Source organism: Suncus etruscus, chromosome 8 (genome assembly GCF_024139225.1).
Source record: "Suncus etruscus isolate mSunEtr1 chromosome 8, mSunEtr1.pri.cur, whole genome shotgun sequence".
Taxonomy (NCBI): Eukaryota; Metazoa; Chordata; class Mammalia; order Eulipotyphla; family Soricidae; genus Suncus; species Suncus etruscus.
Window position 1 is genome coordinate 87,045,629 of NC_064855.1, and position 13,706 is coordinate 87,059,334.

Here is a 13,706-nt window from a genome sequence, read left to right on the forward strand (position 1 = left end):
CTGTTAAAGTCATCAATAACTTTGAATATATTGATTAATATTTATAATTAATAAATAAATTTATGTAATTTCCTGAGAGATGGCATTAATTAGGAAGCTAAGTTTATTCATTCATGTTAAATATTTAATTCAAGGCATATTACAGGTGAATTGAAAACTGTAATATCACTACTATAATAGTCAATAATGTCCTTCTTGAATTATTCATAGATCAAATAACAAATGCCCTTATTCTATAACACATAACCATGAGGGAACAAGTCTTCAAATACGTATTTTGTCAGTACAAAGTATTAGCTGGTTACTAAGAATTCAATTGGTGGAGCCACAAATAAAATTATCATGACAAATATGCTTAATGGTTATTCTGCAGATGTTCTATTATAAAACTCTACTTGTGCTATTAATCTTTTGAAGCCTATTACCATTCCTACAGACAAGACCATCAACTATACTAATGTTGTTAATTATCTAATTCCAGTAAACTTAAAAATAGAGGTTAGAATCAGCTTTAGGAGAAACCAAAAATTGTTTTTGACAAAAGTCCTGGTAGATAGCTATAGGTACAATGTGAAAACAAGTTTTTTTATAAAATGTATAAATTCTAAACATAATGTTATTCATAATGTATGAATCTAAAAATCAGACTGTCCAATCACACTATCATAGCATTGCAAATATGTTTCAAAAACAATCTTCAGGATCTAAAATCAAGTAAAATTTTAAAGTATAGTATTTCATTCCCCAAACATAATTAAATAAGCTATTTATGATTTTAATTGCTTTTGCCTAATTTAAATGAACCATTCTACTTTGGTTTTGAGCTACTCCCAGATTTTACTCAGGAGATTACTCCTGACTTTGACCTATATGATCATTCTGAGCACTGCTCAGAAGACCATATATGATGCCAAGGAGCATGTTACCCACTATTATCTCTCTGAAACTGAGAGATGGCAAGGTTTACTTCTAAAAATGTTGTCCTTCTATAAATGCTACATATATTTATATATATATATATATAAATGTCATCATAATTGCATCAGCACCATCTTATGTAGACTGTATATACACTATATAATTTTTATACATATTACTATATGATACATATATACATTGTTTACTTTCAGTTTTAATTTAAATAATTTGGTTTGGAAGCCATACTTGTAATTTCTTTGGTATATATCATTAGGCTTTCTACTCAAGGGATTATCCAATGGCCAGAGCTCACAGTAACAAATATAAGGTTCCAGAAAACTAATGCAAATAAATTGCATGCAAGAGAAAGAGCCTTACACATTGTACAATCTTTCTGACCCCTATTCTCTTTTAAATCTAAAGCTACATGATTAAATCAAAAGCTAGGCTATTATTCTGGCACCTACTGGCCACTAGAATGTAGTTGCATGTGTTGAATGAATTGAACATTAAATAGAAAAAATAAATGAATTACTACATTGAAACAATTGTGCGTGTCATTTAAGGAACTTTAATATGAAACTGCAGGTAACATGCATTTTATTTTAGTAGTTACTTATACAAGATATGAAAATAAATGCTGGGAGAGATAGTACAGAAGGTGAGGACTGCTTGCCTTATACATGACCACGCCAAGTTTGAGCTCCTCTATCAAATATGGTCCATTGGCACCCACAGGAAGTAATTCCTGAGGGCAAGAAAGAATAGGGTATCAACTGAGCATGGTCCAGCTTTTATTCCCAAAATATAATAACAATACTGGATAATGATAATATAAGGAAACCTTCCAAATAATTCACTTTATTAAACATGCATTATTTTTTTTTTTTGGTTTTTTCGGGTCACGACCCGTTGATGCCTCAGTGGGTTACATACTCTGGCCTTAAGTGCTCAGTAAATTGGCCCCCCCTGGCTTGGGGGGACCATATGTGGACGACCCTGGGGGATCGAATCGAGGATTCCTTCCTTGGCTTGACTATGCTTGCAAAGGGCAGGCACCTTACACTCTAGTGCCCACCTCGCACGGCCCATAAATTCTTATTTTATACAAGATTGATGGAAAATAATTTTGAAGAAAAAATCAAGCACAATTTTTGTACTTACTATTTTGTGAATCAGTAAACCAAATTAGACTTCCTGAATTTAAATACAATTCTGTGCTTATTTTGGAACATGATGCTACTTGTATATTTAAATTTGGATTACTTCTCTGAAAATTAACAGTGCAACTGTGCATTGTGTAATATGCATCATTTTAAAAGATGAAATAGAATAAAACAAAAGTAAAATACTAGAATAAAATACTGCAAAAAATCTGAAACTGCCTTAAGAAACAAACTTTCTGCTCATTTTTTTTTTGTTTCTTTTTTAGGTTATAGAGTTGCCTGTGGATGTCATCAGTCATAGAAAATGGCAAAAAAAAAGATTTTTTTCTACAGTTCTTTAAGAATTTTGATCATATTTCTCTAAGAAGCTTAATATATAAAACTTGTAATTTTGCATTTATTATATATTTCAATTTTCACAACATTGCCATAAAACATCAAAAAAGATCCAAAAAATAATGATTAAATAATTGATGAGTAAGGACAAGTTAACTGGAGTGCATTTATTTAATAAGATTTCTCTAAAACACTTGGACCTCAGTGAACCTTACCTGAAATTCCATGATCCTGTTTCCATTTTAATGCTTAGAAATGAGAGCTTTAATATTTTATATCAATAAATGAAGGTTGGCTCCTTCATGAACCTTCATCTCAGAAACACTGACTCTATTCCAAGCATTCAAACCCCTTCTCTATAATAGGTAGAATTTAGTGCATTATCATCCCCGAGGGGAAGAAAACAACAACTGGAAGCAAGCTAAAGTTAGGAGAACATTTTTTTATAAAGCTTTAATAAAAGCCAATCATAAAATCATTTCAGTCCCTGAAAGATGTATATATATAATTGGAAGCAAAACGTTCTAATGAAACATTGACAGTTTAGTGAGTGCACATCAGTAGCAACCTGGAAGCGCAGATGTGGCCTGAGTGGTGGTCGCCTGGCAACAGCACATATTCAAGGCAATGGATTCTAGTTAGTGGCCCCACACACAGCAGCATCTCTCATCTTATTAGAGTTCTTACACATTTTAAAACCCTGAGACCTGATTTTTTGTTGTTGCTATTTTTTTGGTTATTTTCATTTTCTTTCTGGTTTTAGGCCACATTGACTAGTACTCAGGACTTACTACTAGCTGTGTGCTCAGAGTTCAGTTCTGGTGGTGCTTGGAGGACCGAATGTTGTGCTGGAGATCAGATCCATATTGGTTATGTGCAAAGCACTGTGCCTTAACTGGTATACTAGGTCTCCAATCTTCAGCCGTGTTTTATAAAAGATGCTCAGATCAATGAGATACAGGAAGTCAAGGGGCAAAATTGCAAGTGTACATTGAAGGAAATCGGTGTAAAGACGTCAGAAGACGAACTGGCCTTCCTTATAACTTTTAAGCAAAATGCAGGCTGAATGTTCTTGTTGTAGTTTTTGGTATTTGCTTACAAACATGTTCTCAACAATATTAAAATAAATAAATGAATAAACAAGTAAGTTTTCTCCATCTACTTCTGTTGTGCCAGGTACATGGCCAATGAAACTATGGTGTATTATTTTACTGAGCACAAATATACAGTGTTGAGTCAATGACTCAACAAAGTACTGAATTTAAGATGGGAGTTTGCATACTAGCTCCTGGATCAATGTCTGATATTTAATTTTCTAGTTCATGGCACAAAAACTACTTACTATTTAAAACAAAATCTTCAAATCTCCTGATTTAGTGATACTAAATGTCATATAACTTTACTCTCTCAAGAAGGTTTTTCAATTTTTAAATTTAATTCCCTAAGCTATATTTTTTTCATTGTCACTTTCTTCTCTCAACCACCCAGACATCTACAATTTGCTTTTTCACTCCTGTTCTGGTTTTCACAATATGACTTCCCTAAATACCAGTTCACATTAATTAATCTAAGACTAATTGTTGATAAATATCTACAAATTAAGGAAATGGGTGTAATTCTTAAGGGGTCTATGCCTGGGAAGAGCTCTGAATGAGCTGAAGCATACATTAGCCATTAAAAGGAGAGGGAACTTTATTTTTTCCTTCCTCAGGCCATTTGTACATTGGTAAGAACTTTTTCAAATCATGCAGTACAGATAAAGATACCCCAGTAGTAGATAGACTGGTAGAAATTACAAGTTTGTTGTGTCTTGGGTCCAGGCAAGATCCATGATTCCATAGGTTTATACAGCCTATGAACTGTAAATTGCCTACCTAATCATAGAATCATTAAAAAAAAGTGTCCCATTTTTGTCAGCATATATATCTGGTATTTCATTTCAGTTATAAAATACTGTACAGATATATCTACTCTAATATAAAGTATTGCCTTTCTGTTGCTCTTGTAAATCACTTCCTAATTTCTCTATGTTGCAGGGTATTTTGAGTTTTAGATTACACGTGGTATTATATTGGGGCTTCTCCCAGCTCTGTGTACCAGGGATCATTCTCAGTGGGCCATGTGATGTCAGTACGAGGTCCATGTCTCCCACATGCAAATCATGTGTTCAGTCACCTCTCCACTTCTTAGAATTCACTCTCATTTTATCATTTCTAACCTCCAAGATGAAAGATTGAGAAATTTCTCTTTAAAGAAATCAAAAATACTGGGCCAGAGCAGTGGCTCAGAGGTAGGCCATTTGCCTTGCATGTGATGACCTAGGATGGACCTCGGTTTGATCCTCCAGTGTCCCATATGGTTCTCCAAGCCAGGAACGATTTCTGAGCACATAGCCAGGAATAATTCCTGAGCTCATCGGGTTTGGTCCAAAAACAAAAACAAACAAACAAACAAAAAAGCACAGATAAAAGAAATTGATCAGTTTGAAATATCATTTTGTGGTATCTGGACTTATAAAAAAATATTCCTTTTGGCTGATACTAAAGCAATGGTAATTTTATGCTTTTTCATTGTTTTTTGAAAAAACTAGTGCTTTAACATTTATGTTCCTAAAATTGTAAGTCTAAAATTAAATACTTATTAGCACATATTTTTATTGGTATTGTCTATGTTCTTTAACATTTATTCATGATGATTAGAGTGCTGTGGTAGATATAACACTTTTTTTAATGAATGAGGCCAGAGCGGTGGTGCAAGCAGTAAGGCACATGCTAGCCTAGGACGGACAGCTGTTCAATCCTCCAGAGTCCCTTATGTCCCCCAAGCCAGAAGCTGTTTCTGAGTGCATAGTCAGGAGTAACTCCTGAGTGTCATCAGGTGTGGGCCCAAAACAAAAATGAACATTTTGTATTTAAACAAAAAAACACTTTTTCAATGAAGAAACAATACACATATGCAAAGAAATTTAATCTCTGATCCAAGATATAAGTTAAGTCAGAGATTCTGTGCTCAGCAAACCGGAGGCTCTGAGTTAGATCCCTGGTTTCTAATGTATTATGTAGTGTGAGCCTTGTGGTACGCCAGCTCACTAAGACCTGTTTAGCCACCATGTCACTCTAATGGGTACCTATGAAAACAATTAATTAAGCCATAACTTAATTTTGTGATATGTCAGCTTCTGAAAACTTAATTTCTAATAAGAACAGAACATTTGGAATTTGGACTTTATGTCTGTATTATGTGATAGTCCTCAGAATTATTTTGAATTTATATCATAGGTCTTCAACTTTCTTTTGCCCACCTCTCCCTTTTCAAGAAAAAAATAATGCTCAATGCACACATGGAAATCTATAAACAAATATAAAGTGCCCCCCCAATGCACACTGTACCTAAGGCTGCAATTGTACCCGATTGTCCTTGCACTTGATGAACTCTGATATACATTATTCAATACTTTATTTTTTTAACATAGCAGAAATGATTAAATGCCATCAAAACCAAATATATTAAGTTAAATTTCAGGTTTAAAAGTGTAATTACAGTATAAATGTTAAATGGAAACACATTATAGCAAAAAATAACATGCTTGTAGTTAGGTAAAGACTTCCATGAGCATACAGAATAAAGAGGACAGTTTTCCAGCAGAGAAACGGAATAACTTTGGAAAGATAAACCTGAATAATCAGGGTGACTAGAAAAAAAGAAATGTCTAGCTGATATAAATCATTTTATATATTATTATGAGTAGTGCTATGGATGTACAAAAACATTGAATCTTGGAATTCCAAGAAAAAAATTAGAACTGAGAGAATTTTTGCATGTCACACTCAATTGGTTGTCATATTTCATATTCAATGGGAAACACAATGTTTTTTTATTTTTAAGGCAATTTATCTGACTAAAATCTTCTTTTAAATTTATTCCTTTAGGGCCCGGAGAGATAGCTCAGCGGCGTTTGCCTTGCAAGCAGCCGATCCAGGACCAAAGGTGGTTGGTTCGAATCCCGGTGTCCCATATGGTCCCCCGTGCCTGCCAGGAGCTATTTCTGAGCAGACAGCCAGGAGTAACCCCTGAGCACCGCCGGGTGTGGCCCAAAAACCAAAAAAAAATAAATAAATAAATAAAAAAAATTTTATTCCTTTAGAAAACAAACATGCTGTAGAGAATGGAGAAATAAAACAATAAATTGGGTATTTACCTTGCACATAGTCTACTGTGTTTGATCCCCAGCAGCCAACATAGTCCTCAGAACCCCACAGGGAATTCTGAATACAGTGGCAGGAGTAACTCCTGAGTATCACTGATTATGGTACAAAAACAAAAACCCAAAACAGAAATAAAATGTTAGAAAGTAAACTGCAATCTTAGCAGATTAAAATATTGGAGTAGAATAAAACATAGGAAGAAGAAAATAACAGTTCAAGAGAATGTATAAATGCTTAAAGTTATATACCTGATTTTTAAGAACTATTGAGGAATTATAGTTAAAGTTCTAATTTTGAAAGTGAAATTGTAGGCACACATGACGTTTTTGAACAGACAAGTTTTAAATGATATTACATGTTGGATTGTTTTTAAAAAGAGTTCACAGATTTCTGTTGTATTCCTCTGGGGACCTTAAAGGTTGACTGCTATGACCAAACTATTTAATCACACAAATTAATGAACTTCCTCTCATCTTCCTTGCTATTGTGTTTTATTTTAATCTACCTTCATTTTTACATTTTGAGAAAAGTATAAGACAAAAGAAGAATTGATCACTGGTATGAGAAAGCAATAGACTAATGTAATAATAATGATAACTAATAGAACTTAAGACTCTTAAATAATTCAAAATTAAATGTATAAAGTTAAGGAAGTAAGACAAATAGATTTGATGTAATTGTGCAATTCTAAGTTGTATTGTATTAATAAGTTTAGGATGTTTAATAGATCATTTTAATTTAAAAAAATGATTGTATTTAAACATTATTTTCATTTACATTATTTCCAAGCAAAATATCTGAATTATAACCCAAAGTTTTAAGTATTGAAATGTCAGTGGAAACTTTTCTAGTAACTAAAAATTAGAATTAAAATGTTCTCTTTTACAACTATCTCAAAGAGGAAATGGGAAAAAGACAATTAAAATGAAGAAAAATAAAGGACAATTAAGTATCAAGGAGTGAAGCTACAAAAACTATTTGAATATTATATTTACATTTATGAGATAAATACATAAACCTGAGCCCTTCTTATTTTAGTAATTTTACTATGTATGATATTTCTGTCAAATTGTCTGTGTGCTAATTATTAAATCTTAATTATTTGAGATGGAATTGTGTATTTTTCAATATTTTCTTGATTTTTTATCAGAAATATTGGCAATGTGAATGTGTTGTTAACGATGAAACCTTTTTTTTTTTTTTACCAGACAACTTGAAGTAAAATAGAATCCTAACAATTAAAAATGTTTTAAGAATTTATTAGGGAAAAAATGTCAATATGTAAACTATACTTGTCAAATAAAGTCTGAAAACATTCTTGAATTTTTATAATAATATACCACATTTTCTCTGTTAGGTCACTATTGATTAAAATATATTTTGTAAATATGTTTATCTACAGAAAACAGAAAACTTTTTGAATATTAAAATTTAATAATTGATAGAATAATGTAGTAAAATAAACTCTTTAAAAAGAATTCTTGCAACAGGTTTTCTTCTGTTCTTGAGAATAATTCCAGTGATCATTGAAGGCCCTTTCATGACCTTCTCAAACTTTCAGGAACCTCTTAAGAAACCCCTCTTGGGGCTGGAGCACTGTGGCACAGCAGTAGGGTGTTTTCCTTGCAAGCGGCTGACCTAGGACAAACATGGTTGGATTCATCAGAGTCCCATATGGTCCCCTGAGTCATCAGCGATTTCTGAGCACAAAGCCAGGAGTAACCCCTGAGTGTCATTGGGTGTGGCCCCAAAAACAAAACCCAAAAATAAATAAATAAATAAATAAATAAATAAATAAATAAATAAATAAAAGAAACCCTTTCAAGAACCTCAAGTTTTATACTGTGAAAGAATTCTAAATATTTACAAAGAGTGTGAAAAAATTAAAATTAAATAGATGGAAATACTTCTATAGATCAGATATTAAGATAAAAGGAAATAAATGTAAGAGGCAATTTAAACAATTACTAAATTTGTAATTGAGAAATGAGCAACCAAGGAAATTTAGCCTCCCATTTATTTCCTTTTCCTTCAATTTTTTTTTCTGGTATCCAAAGAGCTTTATATATGTGCTATATCTAGTTTAAAAATACAATTAAGTCAGCGAATTTTTTTTTTTTTTGGTTTTTGGGCCACACCCGGTAACGCTCAGGGGTTACTCCTGGCTATGCGCTCAGAAGTCGCTCCTGGCTTGGGGGACCATATGGGACCGAACCGCGGTCCGTCTCCTAGGCTAGCGCAGGTAAGGCAGGCACCTTACCTCCAGCGCCACTGCCCGGCCCCGAAGTCAGCGAATTTTTTGAAAAGTATCACCAAATAACTAATAAGATTCTGTTATGAAATAACAGATTGTACATTCAATTCAAACTTTTAAAATTATTTATCACATCCATAAATTTCTTTCTATTTATAGAACACCACTTTATGCTTTTATGATAAATAACATAAAGGAAATACATATAAACCTAAAATATAGTTTCTTTTCCTGAATATTGTGATAAGAAATTGATCAAATGATTGTCTAAGTTTTAAAACTATTTTTCTTTAAAAAATTTAGCTGAGAATTGTTCTGTAATTTACTCTTTTATAATTCAAATTCACATTCCCAAAACCTCACTTTTTTATTTACAAGAGATAAGATTAGTATAAATTTCTAAAAATTTTACTTATTTCTAAGAATTTCATACTTCAGAAAAGTAGTAAGGTGAGAAAAAAAGATTATGGACAAAATATCCCCAGTCTCCAGAAAAAACGTGAGTAAAAATTAATCAATCTCATACTACCATCTGCTGGTGAATTCTGGTATTATCCAGTTATACTAATTTTGCTAAATAAATATTGCAGTTTGCCAATCATTGTTTCATTTTTGTTTACGATATATAAAAATATTAAGCATAAGATCTATTATTTTTTAAATTCTACTGAAACCCAGTATAAATATACAACTAGCATTCACATTGTTCAAAATACGTACCAAATTTTTAAAATATATACTTTAGTAAATTATGTCTTAAAAAGAAAGTTAAATTTATTTTTTGAATAATATCTTTATTTAAACAGCATGATTACAAATATGATTGTCGTTGGGTATCATTCATAAATTGAACATCCCTTTAACCTGTGCCACATTAAATTATAAAAGGCAGTACAGTGGGTAGAATGTTTGTCTAACACGTGGTTAGTCTGTGTTCCATCACATGTACTTCATATGTTAGGCCCTGTTGTCTGAGCACCTCTGGGTGTTTCCCTCCTAAAATAACTATATATAATATTATAATCATGTTTACTTATTAATACTTTTAAATTTCCACTGTGTTCTTTCCAAGTTTTGATCCTTGTTGTCTCAATTCAAGACTTATTTAATTGACTATGCTTCAATCAAATTGAACACAATTTAAATCAACACTTTAGAGTTCTAAGCATTCACTGTACAGCAGCATATGTAGAAAAGTCAATGCCAATGTTCTTCTTAGGGGCAAGTTGGGCAACACTGAATGAATATAGACTTCATGTTTCAATGACATGTGTGAGTAAATGGAATACTATGCCCTATAATATTCTGATTTTTCCCAAACATTTAAGTTGATCAAAAATCAATGTGACTACATTTATTTTTTTCATTTTTAATTGGGGATTTTAATTGATATATATCTGCATAAAGAACCCATTCTACTGAGAATCAGGTTTGTATACCTGAATATTCAAAAGAAGAAATAATAGCAACTAGTGATTTGAGGTTTGCATGGTTTTCTTAAGACTTAAGAAACTTAAGATTTTAACTTAAGAGTTTAAACTTAAGACTTTCCTCTTTCTGAGGTAATGATCAGGTATGTGACTTTGAACTATTATTAATGGCATGTGTACTCAATAATAATTGTTCAATTTTTAAATAGAAATCTGATAGTTTGTGTATGTTTACAGTGTGATGTGTAACCTAGCTAGGTTCACTTTGTGTTTCTCTATTATAGTTTTCTGAAATTTTTAAGTATTATGTAAATGTCAGATTTACACTGTATCATTTTCTTTGATTATTATTTCTAAATTTTATTTGTAATTTTTCATTAGAAGTTGGTGTTTGTGCCTTTCCACAGGCCCAGGTGAGTGCGTGGACCTAGGCTTCCGGACCCTCCGTGTGGAAACGCCCCTCCCTCCTTTGAATCCCTTCCACCAACCCTGTGAGCAAGCACACCTGGGTGCCCAACCCTCTGCTAGACTGAGAAAACAACCCTCCCCTGGGGACCCCTTCTGCTGGCCCAGTAAACACAAAAACCTAGGCTCCTGGACATTTAGGCTGGTTTGAGACCACCTTCCCCCCACCAAGCAGGACCCTTTCTGCAAGCTGGTAAGCTTGCGCACCTGGGGGCTCTACCCTTGGCCAGGTTTGAGACTTCCCACCCCTCTCTGCCACACCAGTAATTGCACACACCTTGGCCTGGGGTTTTTTGGGCAGGATTGTGAAAGCCAGCCCCCTTCCCAGAACCACAATCTACACGAACGCATGAGATAGTCTAACTTGCAACACATAGGTCCACTCATCTCAGACCTAACACTCAACTTCCTCAGATAATACCTCAGGCCATAAAACAGGATAGCAAAAACACTGAAGCAGCTTGTAATCTTTCAATCATACTTAGACAAGACATCTGGCTAAAGAAAAATAAACCCTAATTGAATATACCTTCAATCACCTCTAATACAGTCAGTATAGCAGTCCACCTTATTAAACAACCATAAAACTCAAGTCAAAACCACCAGATGCAAAGAAATATGAGTAAATTAAGAAAGACACTAGGAGCTGGGGAAATGGAGAGAAATCCTACTAAGACAATCCTACCAACAAATCCTTCCAAATCCACCAAAACACATGACCAAATAGATGAGGACCTAAAAGCGTTAATGAGTGCCTTAGCAAAGGAAATCCAGGAATCACTAGTCTTTGGGATTAAGAAATCTATAGATGAACAGTTCAATTTACTAAAAGAACTTTTACAGAAGATGAAAGAATCCATAAACTTGGAATTAGGGGAAATAAAAAAATATGTTATCAAGAAGAACTTTTACAGAAGATGAAAGAATCCATACAATTGGAATTAGGGGAAATAAAAAAACATGTTAACAGGCCATAATAGTAGAATTACACAGCTAGAAGAATGCATAGAGGAATTGAGGAAAAATTACAAAACAACAAAGACAAAGAAGTCAATAAGAAAGTAAGAGACAAATCATTGGAGGAAAAAGTTAAGTACCAAATGAGCAAAGGTAAAAGAAATAACCTACGAATGGTAGGAATATCAGAAAGGGAAGAAAAAGGGAAAGGACAAGAACAAGTAATGAGGAAAATAATAGCAGAAATGTTTCCACTTTCTGGAAAAAAAAATACATACAAATCCAGGAGGTAAAAAGAGTCCTCAATAAAATAGACCCTAACAGACCAACACCAAGACATATAGTAATCCAACTAGCAAAAAAAAAGAGAGAGAGAGAGAAAGATGAATTCTTTAAAGCAATAAGGGAGAGAAAAACCCTCAAATACAAAGAAAAGGACATAAAAATCAAACCAGACCTCCCATTTGAAACAATTCAATCAAGAAGACAGTGGAGTGACATATTTAAACTACTGAATAAAAGAAACTTCCAAACTAGGGTAAACTACTCAGCAAAACTCTCATTCATATGGGAAGGAGAACTAAAAACATTCTTAGACAAAAAAAGAACTAGCCAACCATCTCTAAATGAACTTCTCAGAGTTGTTCTACACAATCCAAATCCCGATTGTAACAAAAAAAACCACTCTACTAAACACAATAGCCCAACAACCCTCTCTGGTTGTAATCTTCTTAAATGTCAACAGGCTAAATTCCCCTATGAAAAGACACAGAGTAGAGGGATAGATCAGAAAATAAAAAAAATGTCATCTGCTGCCTCCAAGAAACACACCTGAAAGAACAGGACAGGCACAGGCTTAGAATTAAAGGATGGAAATCGATTATTAAAGCAAATGGAAAGCAAAACAAAACAAAAAGCTGGGACAGCCATTCTTACATCAGACCAAATTGCATTCAACCTCAAGAAAGTGCATAGAGACCTAGAGGGTCACTACTTACTGATCAGGGGACATTAGGTCAAGAAGTACTGACCATGATCAATATTGATATGCTGACTATAGAGTCAGCAATATATATAAGGCATATGCTCACAAATCTGGAGAAACATAAGGAAGGAAATGTGATAGCAGTAGGAGATTTCAATACTCCACTATAAAAACTAGACTGATCCATTAGGCAGAAAACTAACAAATATATAAGAGCCCTAAATGAGAAATTAGAGAAAATTGGCCTAACAGAACAATACAGGGCTCTCCACCCCATCAAAGTAGAATATACATTCTTCTCAAATGCACATAGAACCTTCTCTAAAATAGACCATGCCTTAGGATATAAATATAACTTCCACAAATTTACAAACATAAGGATTATTTATAAATAATTTGCAACAGAGTTCAAGATGGGTTGTAAAAAGAAACTGGAGAAAATCCAACATCTGGAGATTAAACAACATGCTACTCAACAACAGCTGGATTAAAGAGGAAATCAAGGAAGAAATAAAGATTCCTTGAAACGAATGATAATGAAGAGACATATTTTCAAAATCTGGAGGACACAGCAAAAGCAGTAATTAGGAGGAAACTCATAGCAATACATGTCTACCTTAAGACAGAGGAAAAGGACAAAATCAACAGCTTAAAAGGACATCTTAGGAGCTGGAAAAACAACAAAGAGTACCAAACACAGCCAGAAGAAAAGAAATAATAAAAACCAGGGCAGAAATAAATAACATAGAAACAAAGAAAACAATACAAAAAAATCAATGAGACCAAGAGTTGGTTTTTCGAAAGAATAAAGATAAATAAGTAGCTGGCAAGACTCACAAAAAAAGGAGAAAACACCCAAATAAGTAGGATCACAAATGAAAGGGGAAAGATTACAACAGAACCCCAAGAAATCTAAGACATCATAAGGACGTACTATGAACAACTGTACTCAATGCAATTAGAGAACTTGGAAAAAACACACAGATTCCT